We start from the raw sequence: 20488 nt of genomic DNA on the forward strand, positions 1-20488 counted from the left end.
TTTATCTTGATTGCTCTATTTGTTTGGTAGTTACATTAATTTAAACTGTTAGTTACTTTATAATAACGCTGTATTTCAATTTATTGTCCTCAGTTTCATATTGAAATAGAAGTAGCCATAAAGTATTTGTTGTAGCCAAACACCTTCAGTATCAAACTACATTTGAGGCTTTATCAAGTACTTCAACAAGTCATCTTGTTTCAGATTAGAAGTAATGATGGATTTTAGCATAAGTCATCCTTAGTTTTAGATGATGTAAATTATATTCATAAAGGATTTCTTCATTTCAGACATGAGTAAACAGCTCTGACAATCGGTGAAGTGTTCGATAAAGTGTTGTTAATTTTTAATCTATAATCCTCGTATTAAATTTTGTGTCCACCCGCTGACATGACGCGTGTGACATCGGGACATTGTCCCTTGGGTACGTCAACTGTCATTAGGTAAATTGTGGAATACAATGCAAGAGTAATCGATGTATGTACAACTACCATCGTCTCTGGCTGTGCTCACAATCCACCATAGTTCAACCTCTGACATTTCCTGGGACGTTTAAAAGCTTATAATTAGGCTCCGTATTTCAGCTACCTATAAAATGGAAAGACGTTGCCTGATTCGAGGTATATGTGACGTCGCAGCTCAGCTACAGGTACATTCGTATAGAAAAAAGTTACACATCCTCTGCCCTCCTCCTCTAGAAAGTCAAAATCGGGACGCAGTCATAGTGAGTAGTCTTATCGATCACTGCTCTTACTAGTCGTATTATTTAAATAACTACATCTTTGTGTCTGATTGAAGGTTCATTGCAGAGGTAAAATGCCTTCAGTAAGATGCTCAAGCGTGTAATATTGCAGGGCATAGATGAGGATATTTGAACTAATATTTTCACTGTCAATACAGACAGCATTACATATAAATGGTGTAAAATGAACGTAAAAGTGACAAAAATAGTGCACTGAAAGACACTGTGATACCAAAAGGCACAGAAAGTGTGTTGAACGTATTCAAAAGAACCAGTACCATCACAATCAGAAAATTATGAAGATAATAACTCGACGTTTAGAATGGATTTGTTTAGCCTACCATGATGTTCAGTGCCAACATCCCAATTAATAAATTAAATAATCTACATTATAGAGAATTTCGGGAAAAGTACATAGAAAATTAATGGGTTTTCAGTGACGAGCGACATGCAATATCCTAATGAAACATGAAAACATATCAGACAATAGGAATATATTGTACTATATCATGCACCAATAACGTCATGTACCATTGAAAGAATTTCTTACAATATAAAATCATATCAAGTTCTGTAATTTACGAATGCAAGTTATTATTCACTGCAAAGATCACGACGAAAATGAACATCACGGCTCAAGCATGTGTTTACTAGTAAAGTTTCAGAATGTCGGGAGTTGACTGTACTCCACGAACACGCAGCGACGACCTGTTTGTTTATATCCTTATCTGTTGCATTACCTGTGTTCGGCGTACTATATACCCAATGTGTCTTTAACTTCAGTCTTTAGGTAGCTGGAATACGAAGCCTACTTATAATACTAGGGCATTCGAAAACTAATGGCAACATAGTTACTATTTCACACTACATTTATTTAGATTATTTTTGACATTACATACTTCAAATATAGTCTCATGCCATGTCAACAATACGTTGCCAAATTCTTGGAAGATGGCGGACTCTACCTGCAGCAACATTTCTGGATATCTTTCTCACTGATGAATCTAAAGCTCTTCGGATGTCAACTCTCGATTGAAAAGGAATGCCTCGCTTCCACCAAACTTGCAATAATTCAGTACAGTATGACTTCTCTCGCACTGAATTGCGTGTTTTTATCTTGCAACTTGGATTTTTATTACGCATATTTTCGTACCTTAAATCAGAAACAGCCACTGGATTTACAAAATATGGCTACTTCGAGACTTACAGTATTGAAAATTTAAAAATAATCGCTGCTCTATTACGTAGTACAAGATTTCAATAGTCACCACTTAGGAGTACTGATTTACAGCATTGTTGCCTACTTATCCAATGGCCTAGTTAAAACACGTAGTTGGTGGGATTTCTATGAGGTGAGTTCACACGAGATCTGGTACCCCAATCAAACCCGCTACAGTGAGTTTCAAATTGCTTCATTATTTTGATACAAGCCATCTGTTAATTGAGGCGTTCAGAGCTAAAGTCACAAATTTTCATAAATCGAGTTTAGTTCATTTTCTGATTATCTGAAGTTGGATCTTTTCCGAGCAGTAATGTATCAAGTCTTAATTCCAAGCATTCGTCGGTAGGTGACACCAGACACTTTTGGCTCAGGTTATTTGATCACGATGTTCTGAGCCATAGTGGATCAAGTCATCAAAGCGTTGCATTAATTAACATCACAATTGTTTATAAATCTAGGATTTGAGAATGGAGCAATAAAATTATTGCTAGTGAAATTAGATAATCCACCAGAGCAAGTTAACTTTAAGTCCTATTTATCTCAACATTACGTCTCATGGACTTGATCCACTTTAGCTCCGAACGCCTCAATTATGGATGTATTTGTACAATCTGGGGAAGCGAAATCCAACTTCATTATATAACATAAGAGAAATAATCCGAAATTGAACGCGTGTTTTACCTTAACTTGAGAATATGTTAACAAGTTTGTACCTCTCGAACTCGATTATTTGTGATGTGATAGACCAGTGGTCGTCAGCACTCGCTGAAATGTGCAATGGGTAAGCGTGCTGTCTCCTGCGCACCGTCGTGCAACAGGGAGAGATAGAGAGCATACCCGCTAGCAGCTACGAGAGCACTATAGTGCACTGCGTTTTCAGCGGGTAAGAGAGGCTAGCCCCAGAGTGCTCTGTGCTGACGACCCCTGTGATAGACCATGGTTATCGGAAGAAAAAAAGCGAATTTTAAATGAGGCAGAAGAGCAAGTGCATAACTTCAAATAACTGGGGTGTACTATAAGCAGTAATATGAGCTGCTGCCAGGAAGTCAAAAGGAGAATAGCAATGTCAAAGGAAGCTTTTAATAGAAACAGGAGCATCTTCTGCGGACCTCTGGAAAAATAACTAAGAAAGAGACTAGTGAAGTACTCTGTATGGAATGCGGGATTTTATGGGACAGAAACATAAATATTACGACGAAGTGGATAGAACCGACTAGAAGCATTTGAAATGTGGATATGGAGAAGAATGGAGCGTATGAAATGGACAGACAGAATAAGAAATGAAGTTGTTTTGGAAAGAGTAAGTGAAAAAGAATTATGCTGAAACTGATCAGAAAGAGAAAAAGGAATTGGTTGGAACGCTGGTTGAGAAAAACCTGCCTACTGAAGGATGCAATGGAAGGAATGGTGAACGGGAGAAAGTTTGGGGCAGAAGAAAAAAACAGAAGATAGGCGACATTAACGTATATGGATCATATGCGGAAACGAGGAAGACAGAAAATAGAAAAGACTGGAGAATGTTGGGTTCGCAGTGAAAGACCTGCTCTTAGGCAAAAAACCATGAATGAATGAATGAATGAATGAGAGAGTCTAGTATGTTTGGGATGTGGCAGACCAGAAGGTTCAGTATACGACAGATTAGGAGGCATTGAATTCGGCAGACTAGAATGCTTAAGATAGGCAGTGTGGAATGTTTCGGAAGGTGCAATCTACCAATATTTAGATGTAGAGTCCGTATAGGCCAGTTTCTATCTGATGCTTTTCCAATTCACTATGCGCTAAAGCAAGGAGTTGCACTATCACCTTTACTTTTTAACTTAGCTCTAGAATATGGCATTAGGAAAGTTCAGGATGTCCACACCTGTGGAGTAACGGTCAGCGCGTCTGGCTGCGAAACCAGGTGGCCTAGGTTCGAATCCCGGTCGGGGCAAGTTACCTGGTTGAGGTTTTTTCCGGGGTTTTCCCTCAACCCAATACGAGCAAATGCTGGGTAACTTTCGGTGCTGGACCCCGGACTCATTTCACCGGCATTATCACCTTCATATCATTCAGACGCTAAATAACCTAGATGTTGATACAGCGTCGTGAAATAACCCAATAAAAAAAAAGTTCAGGATAACAGACAGGGTTTGGAATTGAACGCGTTACATCAACTTCTTGTCTATGCAAATGACGTGAATATCTTAGGAGAAAATCACAAAATATTGGGGAAAACACGGAAATTTTACTTGCAGCAAGTAAAGCGATAGGTTTGGAAATACATCCCGAAAAGACAAAATATATGATTATGTCTCGTGACCAGAATATTGTACCAAATGGAAATATAAAAATTGAGATTTATTCTTCGAAGAGGTTGAAATATTCAAATATCTTGGAGCAACAGTAACAAATATAAATGATACTCGGGAGGAAATTAAACGCAGAAAAAATATGTGAAATGTGTGTTATTATTAGTTTGAGAAGCTTTTGTCATCTAGTCTGCTGTCAAAAAAATCTGAATATTAGAATTTATAAAACAGTTATATTGCCGGTTGTTCTGTATGGTTGTGAAACTTGGACACTCACTTTGAGAGGAGAAACAGAAATTAAGGGTGCTTCAGAACAAGTTTCTTAGAAATATATTTGGGGTTAAGAGGGATGAAGTTACAGAAGAATGGAGAAAGTTACACAACGCAGAACTGCATGCATTGTATTCTTCACCTGACATAACTAGGAACATTAAATCCGGACGTTTGAGATGGGTAGGGCATGTAGCACGTATGAGCGAATCCAGAAATGCATATAGAGTGTTAATTGAGAGGCCGGAGGAAAAAAGACCTTTGGAGAGGCCGAGACGTGGATGGGAGGATAATATTAAAATGGATTTGAGGGAGATGGGATATAATGATAGAGACTGGATTAATCTTGCACAGGACAGGGACTGATGGCGGGCTTATGTGAGGACGGCAATGAACCTGCGGGTTTCTTAAAACCCATTTGTAAGTAAGACACACTAGCAGACTTGTATAAAGCAAAATGGAGGGATTATGGCAAAATTCGAAAGATAAAGTAACTATTAATAAACTAATCTCTGTCATTTTTAGAAGGTTTAACTCAATATGCGATTATTTTTTATAATAATTCTTCTTGACACCCAGTATAGTACGCTGTATTCTGCAGTTGGAAAGTGAATGCCACTTTTACGTACATTTGTTTTAACCGAAACGAGGAGATTTGATTGAGGGCTACTATTAATAGAAAACATTTAAACCAGCATTAGGTAATTGTGAGCACTTCTTGTAAGTACTTAATATTTACTCCCTGTATTGAACTGTAGTAAACATTTTATGTGAACTCCCTATACTATATCCAATGACACAGCAAATATGATTCCATTCGACAATGAACATAGGTCCCTCGGGCACAGATCCAACCATTTGAGGATTCAGGGCAATAACAACATTACAGAAATCAATAGTCGACTGGCAGTGTGTTAACATCTCTTGCAAAATGTTCAACATTTGCTCTAAGCTTTGTTTCTGCTGTCACGGTGAAAGAGTCTGATTAATCGTTCTGCACGTGTTAGCGATCAGTCTTTAATTGAAGCGAACACACGCACTGCAGGAATGAAAACTGCGAACAGCTTAGAGAACTAGCAGCATTTTGCGGCTGTAGCTAAGGAAACCAATCCGAAAATTTGCTTCTGAACTCAATTTTAGTGAAACTAGTGAATTTCCAAATCAACAGTTAACCCTGTTAATACCTGCATGTAAAGATACGGAATTGAAAAATGGGACCGAGTCTTGGTAGCAATCCTCCTCTATTTTATTTATTTTATTTTATTTTATTGGGTTATCTTACGACGCTGTATCAACATCTAGGTTATTTAGCATTTGAATGATATGAATGTGATAATGCCGGTGAAATGAGTCCTGGGTCCAGCACCGAAAGTTACCCAGCATTTGCTCATATTGGGTTGAGGGAAAACCCCGGAAAAAACCTCAACCAGGTAACTTTCCCCGACCGGGATTCGAACCCGGGCCACCTGGTTTCGCGGCCAGTCGCACTGACCGTTACTCCACAGGTGTGGACTCCTCCTCTATGTTGGCAACAAACTTCGTAAGACTGTCCACAAGTAGCATACATTTAGACGCCCTTGTGTACTGCACATGCGCAATGCGTTGTAACAGGAACTTAGTAAAATTAGGTGGCCCAAATTTTATTTATGGGTTTGTACACAATTTTCTGCTTTAGTATTAAAGAAAAGTGTGTCACGAAGTTGACATATGCTTTCTCATTACGCCTTTTCAATTCGCCGTAAAAATTCGGTTTCTGTCCGCCGATCTAGCTCTGTGGTAGCGCGTCTGCCTTCAGACTAGCCGGCTTGAATTCGATTCCCGGCGGGGTCAAAGATTTCCGTGTAAAATTTCTACCTCGGAACTAGGAGAGATTGCGGTACACAACTTCTAAACATTACATGGTGCACTAATTTGCCCGGGTTAAATTTAAAATCTCTTCGCAGAGTATATGAAGATAAGGCATTTGTTACTGCGGAAGGGGATGTTAAGCCTGCCGGCCCCCTTGGTGCTAATCGCCAGCTGTAGAATACGTGCAGGCACCGGGTTTCCCCGTCTCCCTTCCTCGTTTTCATCATCAACCTCACCCATTCCCTACACTACCCTTACACGAACACTTACACATACTCACCTAGTACACGACATAACTCTCCACAGATACACATCTTGCACAGCTTGGCGCACCGAAGTTGTGAGCAAATTAAAATGGGTCACGTCCTGTCATCAATCAGCAATATGCGGAACCCGAATCACGTAAGTGAAGTGAATAGGCAACGGATACACACAATTGAGTTTCTTTATCAACTACGGATGTGATTAGTGTATATTTTTTATTATTTTTCTTCAGATCTCATAGATAAGTAAAATCAATTATTGTGGAACCAATAAGATGTACTTTCGTTGTCTTGATTGCGCAGAAGAAAAATTATTTATAATCCCAGTATTAACATATTCGTCTTCATTTATACGAATATTTTGTAATGAAAGAAATTTACACAAAAGCTGAAATAATGGTTTAAGGTCACGTCGTTCACAGAAATAACTTCCTACCTTGTTTATGTCCACGCATTGTTTTAATGTATTTGTTAACCCTGTAAATATCATTCACACCGGTGTCATGGAATTAACGTTGTCCATTGAAAGAGTTTATGTTAAAGGGCACAAGTTATGGGGAAGAAGAAGAAGAAGAAGAAGAAGAAGAAGAAAAAGAGCGAGGCCACCTAATAGAGTGAGACCTGAAATACGGAATGTTTATGATCAGGTTTTGACAGGACCAAAAAGCACTAGAATTAGTCTGGGAGGTTTTGGAACTTTGGCCAGATGATGTTGGAAGATTTTAGGACTTAGGTCTGATGAGGCTGAAAGATATTGGAACTTCAGTCTGACGAGGTTGGAAGATTTTGCAACTATGACCTGATGAAGCTGGGAGACTTTGTAACTTCGGCCTAATGAAGCCGGGAGATTTTGCAACTTTGGCCTGATGAGACTGGGAGATTTTGTTAATCTAGTATGATGAGGTTGAGAGATTTTTTGAATTTGGCGTGATGGAGTTCTAAGATTTCCTGGTACTCTTACTAGTTTAAAAGTGTCAAGTTAAAAAGTCACTCAGTTCTTTCATTATATTTGGGGAATTTATACCAAACCAAAGGTTTTTTCTAATGTAACATATACCAATCATTACTTCTCATTGTACAAGATCTATGAAATGGAGTTAGGAGCCTCGTTAATTTTCATTTTGTGTTTATGATAGATGAAGTAGTTCGACAATGTAATTATACAGTATACAGGATGAAAGTGAAATAACCCTGCAGATTTTCAGAGTTAATAACTCACGTTGCATTTAACTAAAAGTGTTAGCCTATACCATAGGTATTGGTGGAAAGTTCATAGTTTTCTCAGAAAAAAAGTCTTTTATCTCTAATGTTAAACACCCTTTTATTCGCTAACTATTGCGAGTAGGATTGTAATTTTGTCCATATCGATAGAAAATCTAATAAAATATATTTTATCCTTCTAGTGTATTTCAATAGCGTGGAAGGTATTCGTGTAAATTTAATTTAAAAACCGTTAATCACTTATTTGAAGCCACTGAACGAGCAACCAAATTGCAACGTTGTAGCCAGAGAAGGAAGTTCACTTAGGGAGACGGATCTGAATTCGTTGACCTCTTACATCTGTATTACGAGAAAAAAGGGGACTGTGTTAGCGGCGAAGTTGCCAGATTGCTGAAACTTCCAACACAATTTTCTAATTAACCGCGCATTTAATCACGAAACGTAATATAGATTTTCTTTTTCTTAAAGTGTACCCTATCGTCCCTTGCAATCTGCACGATTATTTCACTTCCATCCTATATAAATCTGTAGTGTTCGGGTAAAGGGGTATAAGTCATTTTTTTCTCCAGGTGGAATTTTGTTCCCCAGATGAACACACAAGTTAAATTATACAAGTGGGTGTTCAAAAATCAAAGAATACAAGCAGCTGATGTGTTTTATTTGTGTAGAAAATTATTTGTAATAAGGGTTCCAAGTTTAATTTTCATTTATCTCCGAACTCATTTTTATGACTTATCTCCCTTTACCCAAACACCACAGAAATTTTGTATTATTTGTTGTTGCAAACTTCACCGTAACTTATTCCTCCACATCTCGATCAGGTGAGTTATCTAACCTAGATAGTGTTTCGCACTTACAAAACTAACATCCAGTTACAAATCTTGAGACTTCGAAGAGTATTCGCTAGATACCCATCTTTCATAACAGTAATACAATTAATAATTAGTAATAAAGACATATTACTACATTCTTGTCATATACTTTCCCATAAGAAAAAGTTATCTAACAAGCGCAAAGCGCCACAATCAAAAATGTCTGTGAATCATGTAACATTTTCAGACTCAAAAGTATCATATGTAAATTCTTACAGGTAAAAAACATGCAATGATCAGCGGTTTCTGTTTAGTACTACTTGGGACAGCTATCTTTACCGGCGGGGTGTTTCTAGATCAAATCGACTGCGCTGCGATATCGGAAGTACACTCAATAGTAAACTGATGCAATCAGTTGCTGTTCTGTCACTATGCGGAAAGGAAGTTACTTCGGTATAGCCCTGAGGCCTGACTGTATCGTACAATTGGTTCCTAATTATCGTACTTTTGATTGGGGGATCGTATACTACATATAAAATAGGCCTGTTTTGATTATTTTACCTAAACCTCCTCCACAGTGTTTTATTTAAACGATTTTTTTTTATTTTTACAAGGAAATAATTGTTCAAAATTAAATATCAGCACATAAAATGATTTTTATACACTCTGTTGTCTCCTTACTTTGGGAGGATTTTCAGAAGGATCAACAACAGTAGAAATAGGAGAGCTAGAACCTATATCTATCCCTTTTACAGTGTTTTTTTCATCAGAGCAAAACTAAACTTTATATTAAGAAATTGTTTACCATAATTTTCTAAAATTTTGTTTTCATCCTGTATATTTAGTACATTAGATGTACTTCAACTAGATTTTTTTGGGAGTAGGACCTACTATGACCACTATCACTATTTTCTGATTACATTGCCACAGTGTATATTTAGTACATTAGATGTACTTAAACTAGATTTTTTGGGAGTAGGACCTGCTATGACCACTATCACTATTTTCTGATTCCATTGCCACAATTTCACATCAGAACCTATTACGATTACACCTGATTTCTTACTGTCCGTGCACTGCCACGAAACACGACTAGCACAAGAAAGTTCAGGCTGTTCTTTGTTCCTTTTTATGTACAAAATACGTCCATATATTGAATATGTTTATTCTCTTTTTCTATTATGAGGTGTTCAAAACATTACAACCAACTTATTTGTTATTACATACTTACGTGTCAACAGTAAGTATGTTTAGGCTATTGGGAGGTTTGGAGAGACCATTTCTCTGAGATATTTGGAAATAAACAAACGGATGTTTGTCAGCATTGTTTTTGAATAGCCACAAGTAATGTATGTACACTACATGATTTCTTGTCGCTATAATAATGTTTACCAAAATCAAGCTGTCATGTCACCTGGACTTGGAGACACAGGAGAGCAATGTTTATAGAAATATGTTTTGCGACACTCGACTGTACAGTACTTGTAACGCAGAAGTGCTACATGCAGAAACTACTACAAATGTATATATGAAATATACTCGTAATACAGCAGAAATGTACTGTATATATAATTTCAAATGTCGTAAATTGTAATAAATGTTTAAAATTATCTCTTTTTGACATGTTTTATCCTCTTTGCCGACAGGCTCGTACATTTTGCGCACTATCCGCGGGTTGGATCGTACGGTTTGTAACACTGCTTCGGAAGTGTCCTATACATTGTGTGTAATTTGAAACATGGAAAATCCACCTAGGAAGTCACCGCGAGAAAAAAACGTTCGCGAAGTATAAAGATAATATTATATAATGTATTTAAGTTCGTAAAGAAGATGAAAGAGTGGTCTAGCTATTCCTCTGAAAAGAGTTGTGAAAAGAACAGCGAAAGCAGAGGGAAAGAGTGAAAAATTGGTGAGAAATATAGAAAAAGAATACGAGATAGCATTTCGGGCACGCAATTTGTTCCTATAACATAGAGCATTTTCTCAGCTATGGATAACATTTTGGCACTATCACCTTTACAGTTTAACTTCGTTCTGGAATATGCGATTAGGAAAGTTCAGGATAACACAGAGGGTTTACAATTGAACGGGTTACATCAACTTCTTGTCTAGGCGGATGACGTGAATATGTTAGGAGAAAATCCACAAACGATTAGGGAAAACACGGAAATTTTACTTGAAGCAAGTAAAGAGATAGGTTTGGAAGTAAATCCCGAAAAGGCTAAGTATATGATTATGTCTCGTGACCAGAATATTGTACGAAATGGAACTATAAAAATTGGAGATTTATCTTTCGAAGAGGTAGAAAAATTCAAATATCTAGGAGCAACAGTAACATACCTATATAAATGACACTCGGGAGGAAATTAAACACAGAATAAATATGGGAAATGCGTGTTATTATTCGGTTGAGAAGCTTTTGTCATCTAGTCTTCTGTCAAAAAATCTGAAAGTTAGAATTTATAAAACAGTTATATTACCGGTTGTTCTTTATGGTTGTGAAACTTGGACTCTCACTTTGAGAGAGGAAAAGAGATTAAGGGTGTTTGAGAATAAGGTTCTTAGGAAAATATTTGGGGCTAAGAGGGATGAAGCTACAGGAGAATGGAGAAAGTTACACAACGCAGAGCTGCACGCATTTATTCTTCACCTGACATAATTAGGAACATAAAATCCAGACGTTTGAGATGGGCAGGACACGTATGGGCGAATCCAGAAATGCATATAGAGTGTTAGTTGGGAGGCCGGAGGGAAAAAGACCTTTGCGGAGGCCGAGACGTAGATGGGAAGATAATATTAAAATGGATTTGAGGGAGGTGCGATATGATGATAGAGACTGGATTAATATTGCACAGGATAGGGACCGATGGGGGGCTTATGTGAAGGTGGAAATGAACCTGCGGGTTCCTTAAAAGGCATTTGCAAGTCAGTAAGTAAGTTGTAAATGGATAACATTTTGACTGTCGACTGTATGTTTTACACAAAATGTGATGTCATTTAAAAATGCAAGTTTCCAATATTTCTACATTTTCCACGCATCACTACATTTCAGCAGGCCACTTTTAAAGCATATTGTCTGTATTTTTCACACATATTTGTAAAAATAGCATAAACACCATAACTCTTTTAACAATATATCATTAAAATCATGAATACCGCATAAACATATGTCTAAAAGTCACGTGAATCGTACAGAGATTTTATTGTCCATTTCAATAAATTTTCTCTCCTCATTATTTCAGTTTTTATGATGTGTTACAATTGTGAGGGGAAATGCAACCTGCAGTACACAGTTGTCGTGTATGAATGAAGTATTTCCTTCCATGCTCCAAAATAGTATTTTTATTACCAATGGACAGAATCTGGGTCATTAGTTTGAAAACACGAACTAACTTACGTAACGCCCTTTGCACCAACAATAAATGAGTCTGGAGTGACAAAGTGTCAGTTTGTTTTGTGCGAATTATTACATATGTCCTCTGGAGTGGTTGGCTTTGTTAAATATATCTGCAGCTTTACACGAAGTGGAAGTGAAATAGTCTTGCAGATTTCCAGAGCGAATAGCTCATGTAAGTGTAACAAAAAACTGTAATATCATACTGGTGGAAAGTTCATAGTATTCCAAATGTTTAGCAATCTCTTATTCATTAACTATTGCAAGTATGATCGTGATTTTTGTCCATGTCGATAGGAAATCTAATACGGAATAATTTATCCCTCTGGTTTTCGTGTAAATTTAATTTTAAAAACCTCTAAATTCAAGGCATTGCAGAATGCGAGCAAATGGCAACGTCTTGGCAGAGAGCAGCTCACCTACCGAGACAAACCGAGTTCGTTGACCTCTTACATCTTTATCACGAGTAGTGTGTTAGCGACGATGTTGCCGGGAACTCCATTTTCTAATTAAGTATGCATTTAATCACAAAACGTAATATAGGTTTTCTATTCATTTACGAGTACCCTATCGTCCCTTTCAATCTGCAAGGTAATTTCATTGTATACCCCAAGAGAAAAAAAATTCTGAAGTATTAAATCTGGACATTGCTAAGACAGTAATAATGGGGTCTTCTCAGACTTATTCGTCTATAAAGAAAGAGATCATTCCAGAGCAATAGTGACTTGATTTAAAGAATGACCTAAGACACCACCTTCTTTAATGACATGTTTACTCGCCTGCCATCGCTCGATCATGTTACATATGGCAAACAGAAGTCATTTTGTGTATGGAATGGAATTGAATGGGATTTTCGGGAGTGGAGTACTATGACCCTGCACTGTGATCTTTTACTATCTTTTACGCTAATCCTCAAGCTAGGCGCAATCCCAAACCCACACCGGCTGACTACATCATGTTTCGAGCAATCCACTAATTCGTACTTAGGCCAGCCCCTCCGTGAGTCGCTATCCGGCCTTCAAGGAATGCTATGGAATGATAACGAAAAGGAAAAATGTTAACGGAAATATGTACAGTCCGATTATTTAGTCTCACAGTCGCCGACAATGTGCGCCTGGGTCAGGCGAGTCCATTAAGTTACGCCAAGGGATGTTCAGGTTAGTCTGTCGCCTGCATTCAGAGCGATCGGATGTCACGCATGCGGTATAACGTTGTGTTTCCAGTACAGTTAAACTGTACTCCATTTCTTTACTGACCGCTCGCCTTTATCTCTACTCCGGAGCTCTTCCCACTGCTCCTATTACTTCCACTCTTTCGCGTCGTTGAGCTGTCAGAACTAAATAATCGGTCTGTAGATGTCTAGTATGGCAAAACGGGAGAACCCCCAACTGCGACCTTGTAAGTCACAAGTCTCACTATGAATTTTTCAGTGAGGTCGTCATTGTGTATAAATAGCGTATAATTTTTCAAGTCAGTACGTCGTCTAAAATTGAAGACCTCCTCGGAATAAGGATGTAGCAAACAAAATTATAATTCATGTTTCAAGAGAAAGAAAAATAATTTAAGATGCATATTTCATTAGGCCTATATTTCCTAACAGAACCATTTGGCTAATCTAGGATTCAAGTTTATTCAACTATTAGATGCAATAATTTATTGTTGTAAATAAATGCTTCAAAATTATTTCTTTTTCACCTGAATCATGTACAGCGTCTCGTTTAGGCACAGTGAAAACGTAAACAAAGTGCAGGTAACGTGTGGGGAGAGGACGAGCCGTACGATAAACACGAGGGATGCACAAGTTTTTAGTACAACATTTATGGCGGAGTATTAATTTGAATGATATTTTCAAAAAAACACACAAAATAAAAGAACACAAATTGCATAACGTTGAAATAATTCAATATCACAAATCAAATGTTGCTACTTGGTATATATCATGTTTTCAATCAGCATTTTTACGGTCATGAATTTCATTGTCTGTATGACTAGCATAATGTCACTGTATTCTGTACAGTACCTAAATAAATTGAACTTTGAGAAGAGATAATTATGTTTAGGAAATAGTGTTGTCACTTCAGATCAATATACTGTAGTTTTGTTAATTCGGCCACAGAAGACGATGATATTATGTTAGTCATACAGAGAATGACATTCATGACCGTAAAAAATGCTGCTTGAAAGCAACATCATATAAGTAGCAAAATTTGATTTGTTATATTGAATTATTTCAACGTTACCATTGTTTGTTTGTTAAAATGTGTATTTGATAACGTTATGCAATTTGTGTTCTTTTGTTTTGTGTGTTTTTGGCAAATATAATTTCAATTAATGTTCCGCCATAGCCTAAATTTTGTAACTAAAATCTTGTGCATCCCTCATGTTTATTGTACGGCTCGTCCTCCCTCCCACACGTTACTTACATTTTGTTTACGTTTTCACTGTGCCTAAACGAGACGCTCTACTGTATTTCAATAATATGATGTTACATCCTTTTTTCCGGGGAGGCTTTCAATCAAGATCCAGTAACTTTTATCAACGATACCGTCCCATATGGTGACAGAAAATCTGCTTTGAAAATTCACTGATCGCAGCCAGTGAGGTTTTCCTGCTGCCAAATAGTGCATATTGAGTATATTCACCTGTCCGTAGGTAGTATATGTAGACTCGTCACTGAACAATATTCAAAACATCTCATCAATTACTTCAGCTTGTAACTATCGAGAAAAATCCATCCCATTAGCGAAATACTTGCCTTCAGTTCCTGAGACATTGAAATTTGATACGGATGAAAACTTTGTCTTTGTGGTATCTGCTACACTCTAATGGCTAACTTCAGCAATTCTGGCAATGCAATGTTTATTAGCGCGAGAATCACTGTTCGTAACACGTAATACAAATATTTCCATGTGTTAATCACCAGCTGTTATGCCGTAACATTTACACGCTCACCTGCTTACAAGTTTCACGTATGCGTTACACAGTTCAGTGAATTATTAATGGCGCAGGATGGTATATCAAGTTAATGATCCGTATACCCTCTTGCTCCTTTCTCGTCCTGCAGGCATTCTCCGTAGCTCTACATAATCAAAAGTCTCTACACTTTTCTAGTACCTTAGTCTAATATTACTGTTACTCTTGGAGGGTCACCACGACCCAGCTCTGCAGTCATTTAGATCCTTTGTAATAACCCCGTAGCTAGACGCACTTTCAACCCACACCAGCTGACTACGCTGAGTTCGTTGAATATAAAGTTCCGAAGCGCAGGAACCTTGTTTGTCCATTGACCAGCCTCTCCGCGAGTCGATAGTCGGAGATCTGAAAATGCTATGGAATGACAATAGAACGGAGATCTGAAGGAATAACGTTCACATAGGGAAATTAAACAACCATAAGCAAAACCTCACTGCTAGGTCTGATCGGAACTCGAACACGGACCGCATGTAGCACAGATTCATAGTCCAGACTATCCAAACTCTGCAGAAATGTAAGTTCATAATTGTGAATTAACGGTTGGAATGTCTGAGGTTTTTCTTCGACTAACTGAAGTGGAATTATTACTCGTAGATAACTTTCGGCGTTGGAACTCAGACCTATTTAACGGGTAGTATGTCTGAGGTTTCCATTCGACCAATTGAAGCGGAATTATTAAATAACTTTCGGTGTTGGATCTCAAACTCATTTAATGGGTAGCATGTCTGAGGTTTACCTTCGACCAATTGAAGTGGAATTACTAGATAACTTTCGGCATTGGAACTCAGACCCATTTCACGGGTAGCATGTCTGAGGTTTACCTTCGACCAATTGAAGTGGAATTACTAGGTATATTTCGGTATTGGATCTCAAACTCATTTAACGGCTAGCATGTCTGAGGTTTACCTTCGACCAACTAAAGCGGAATTACTAGATAACTTTCGGCATTGGAACTCAAACTCATTTAACGGCTAGCATGTCTGAGGTTTACTTCGACCAACTGAAGCGGAATTATTAGATAACTTTCGGCGTTGGATCTCGGACTCACTTCACCCTCATTTATTCACACATCAGCGTCATAATTATCCATATTCCGGGTCAAGTTCATGGTGCAGCGTGCTGGATCAGTACAAGAGTGCGGCCGTTCGGCGACAGATATTTACAAGCATTCCCCGAACTCCGTTTGGCAACGCACGGCGGGGGCTGACCTAGGAACGAGTGAGGTTGCCTGTTCGAAACCTTAATGTAGTCAGCCGATGTGGGATGGGAATGCGTCCAGTTAGAGATTAGCGCAATAAATCTTCTAGGTCGCAGCACTTGGTCGTAGTACCCTCTTCTGAAATCCAATTAAATTCATTGTATCTTATAAAGGTCTCAGGCAGGCCGCTGAGCCTTGAATATTCTCTACTTGAACAGATTCCTGTAGGCCTACTACGTGTAAACAAATACTGTAATATTAATTTAGTAAGGTTTAAGACAGCAAATAGGCCTAAGAAGTGTAAAAGAAGCAAACAGGAAGATGAGTTGAGGGAACAGTAACCTACAAAGATAGGTACTACGTTTTTTCTTGAAAAGTGCGAACATTTGTACGCTCCCACACAAAAATGATGTTGAAATAGTAGTTAGTAGTAAGTGTTATATCTCGAAAGCTAAGAAACTTAGTAATTTTGTGGCGTAATGGAACTCGGTGTGGACATAACCTAAGGGTACGTTCCATTAGAATCGGTGCGGACATAACCTAAGGATACGTTCCATTAGAAGAATATTTCCGGGTATCATCACTCGTTTTTGTGAGGTGTTTAAAGGTACAATTACAGGTTAACAGAGGAATAGTACAGACCGATTATTTAGTCCTGACAGCTCAGCGACGTGAAAGAGGGGAAGTAATAGGAGTAGTGGGGAGAGCTCCGGAGTAGAGATAAGGGCGAGCGGTCGGTAAAGAAATGCAGTACATTTAATTGTAATAGAAACATACCGCTCTACCGTACGCATGACATCCGATCGCTCCGACGGCAAGCGGCAGACTAACCCAAACACCCCTTGGCGAAACTAAATGGATTCGCTTGACCCAGGCGCACATCGCCAGGAACTGTCAGGACTAAATAATCGTACTTTACTGCCCCATATTTTGACTGAACAAAATATTCTTAACAGCAGTAATGTAATCCCTATTAACTTCGGAATATACATATGAATCATTCAGTGTAGTAGTAGTAGTAGTAGTAGTAGTAGTAGTAGTAGTAGTAGTAGTAGTAGTAATATAGTTTTACCAATTTATTGCTAAGGATACGTACTTATAGGCTGCATCCAGACTGGTCACGTATCCTTTGTCAGGTAACACGTCTCAGTAGGTATTTACTGGGGTTTGAAGAGAAGTTAGTAACAGGCTGCTATATAACTACGTTTGTACACATTTGAGTTACACTCAAAGTGTCGGATGAGGAGATATTATTTGCTGTGTCATGAACTGATAAATGGAGAGAAAAGAAGACGGATTCGATGATCGTTACAAGAAAGGGCAGATTTTGGTGCATTAAAAGTAATGGAAAACTTACATTTCGGTTCAGAAAGTTAAAAGAACTTTGCTAAGTTAACTCAAGAATATAAAAATACAAACCTTTTTCAGAGTTTAATACAACTGACAGACGAAGGAAATTAGGGATGAATTTGCTGCCTTCTTCATGAAAGAGCAGGTAGTGTATCATGGAAGAACACGATGGTTTGAAATTGCATACGTAATCGAGAGAATATATTAAAGTTAATAGAGGATATGTTTATGACAAAAATATTTTCGGAATATGTATTATATGTCTTTCTCGTGTTAAATTTTACCGTACCTGGTTAACATGTTTCAGCCTGTTACGGACCATCTTCAGAACTGGTTAGTGTTGGTCTTGGCGCTTTTTATTGTGTTTCCTGTGGGGGTGTTTTTGTGTCTATGTATTTCGTATTGGCTTTTTGGTTGAATATGTAGAACACACACCCTTTGACTCCACATTACACTATATAAACACACCCCCACAGGAAATACAAACAAAAGGCGCCAAGACCAACCAGTTCTGAAGATGGCCCATAACAGGCTGAAACATGTTAACCACGTACGGTAAAATTTAATACGAGAAAGACATACAACTACAAGTCGCGCTCAAACCTCCTGACGTTTCGCGAAACCCAGTAACATGCGAGCGCGATGTTGTCACAACTACTCTCTCCGTCTCTGTCACTCAGCGGCAGTAGTTTTAAAACTGTGGAGCGCGACCCTTTACCTGAGGTTGGTTTGATAGGGAGATGCAGAAGACTTAATAATAATAATTATTATTATTGTTATTATTATTATTATTATTATTATTATTATTATCTTCAGATTTCATCGAATGAAATTAAAAGTCACAAAATATAGAAAAATTAGCTGAGTCAAGGTAACTCGCTGAATTTATATCAGTTTTGTAACTTTTACTTTTATTAGGGTTAATAAAGTTGTCGAATAACACAAAGGCGCAGCTTGATCAAATAAATTGAACGATAGGATTAATTTGAAGTAGTAGGCCCTAATTTTCTGTAGCCTACAAATGAATTGATTGAATTGACATGGCCCTAAATAGCATTATGTCCATGCAGTCAGAGCACATTCTTACAATAATAGCGGTTATTATATGCCTGTGTTCCGTTTAAGGAAAATGATGAATTAATAAAACGTACCTTTTGTGCTGCAAATTTCTACTCCAGTGACAGAGCTAATGGTGAGCCAACATCGTCGTCCTCAGCCCCCTCACCATCAGTTTTACTGTCATCTGTGTCACTGTCTTCTTGTAAATTAATGACCACTGGTTCTAAAATGCTTTCCTGGCCTAACTCTTTAGCGAAATCTTCCTCTAGTAATTTCACCGCGTGTTTCACGCATTTTCAAGTTTCTTATTTACAAGTTCTTCCACATCCGACATTTTGAAAGTTTTGTTGTTTCTAGCGACCTCCCTTTTCACCTGGGCCCAAATTAGTTCTATTGTACTATACTGGCAATGATAACGTGGGCGTCTTATCACTTTATGTCCCATTTCATTGGCCAGCTGATCAAGTTCATACATTTTTTCACTGCTTTTGAAGGGCAACACTTTTTCCAAAAGCTCTGACTTAGTGTCTGAGGGAGAAAAACTAACACCTTTACTTTTCAGCCATTCACTGATTTCATCTTTCTTTAGAGGAGGTATTTGGTGGTCTATTATGCTAATGGAATGGTATGGAGCATTGTCCATTATAATTATACTCCCTTCCTCTAGATGATTTAGAAATCTGTTTAAGAACCAATCGCGAAATGATTGTGCCGTCATTTCTTCGTGATAATCACTGGTTTTCTTTGATCTGAATACCCATTTACTACCTGGAACGAAAGCTGTTTCAGCTGATCCTACATGGCAAACAATAAGTCTACCTCCCTTTCCTAAAGGCACTTTAAGACCTCCATTTCTATTTGAGTCATGCCAAATATATTTCAGAGAATGATTTTTGTTGACCCACGTTTCATCAAGGTAAAATGTGGATCGAGTGTCACCTGATGATCTGATCATGTGCATTTTACGCAGAAACGTCAGTCTTGCGGCAACAATATCAGTCCGTTCCATTAGATATTTTTACCCATCATTGGTTTTCCTGTGGCGGAATCCCAACCGATTCAATAATCTTTTAGTGGAAGAAACTGAACCTGAGTATTTTTTTTTCTAAGCAGTACGGTTAGTTTGTCAGCTGTCAGAAATTTTCCGTTTTCGTAAAAGTAAAAAATTGTACGTCGTACAACGTCTTTTTGGAAATCGTCTAGATTTGTAACTCTTTTAGGAACATTTATATGCTTCCTAGGAGAATGGAACAATTTATCGGCACCCTGTGTTTGTGCTCTTTTAACGTCTCTGCATACACGGGACACTGTAGACACACTTAAAGAACACGCCTCGGCAGTCAGTGCTTGACATTTTGAAAAGTTAATATTTTTACGCATTTCTTCAGAAGAGTATTTCCTAAAGAAATTATAAACACTAAACACCATTTTCCGAATTTTACTGCCATATCCACTCGATCCAACATTCCCACTTGCAGTGGGCTCACTAAGAGACATAATTGTTTTGAGAATGCCAAATTTCCAACACACAAAAAGATATTACATTACACTTTCATATACCGTACTTTAAACAGAGTCCACACCTGTGGAGTAACGGTCAGCGCGTCTGGCTGCGAAACCAGGTGGCCCGGGTTCGAATCCCGGTCGGAACAAGTTACCTGGTTGAGGTTTTTCCGGGGTTTTCCCTCAACCCAATACGAGCAAATGCTGGGTAACTTTCGGTGCTGGACCCCGGACTCATTTCACCGGCATTATCACCTTCATATCATTCAGACGCTAAATAACCTAGATGTTGATACAGCGTCGTAAAATAACCCAATAAAATAAAATAAAAAATTTTAAACAGAG

The sequence above is a fragment of the Periplaneta americana genome, chromosome 3 (assembly GCF_040183065.1).
Source record: "Periplaneta americana isolate PAMFEO1 chromosome 3, P.americana_PAMFEO1_priV1, whole genome shotgun sequence".
Lineage (NCBI taxonomy): Eukaryota > Metazoa > Arthropoda > Insecta > Blattodea > Blattidae > Periplaneta > Periplaneta americana.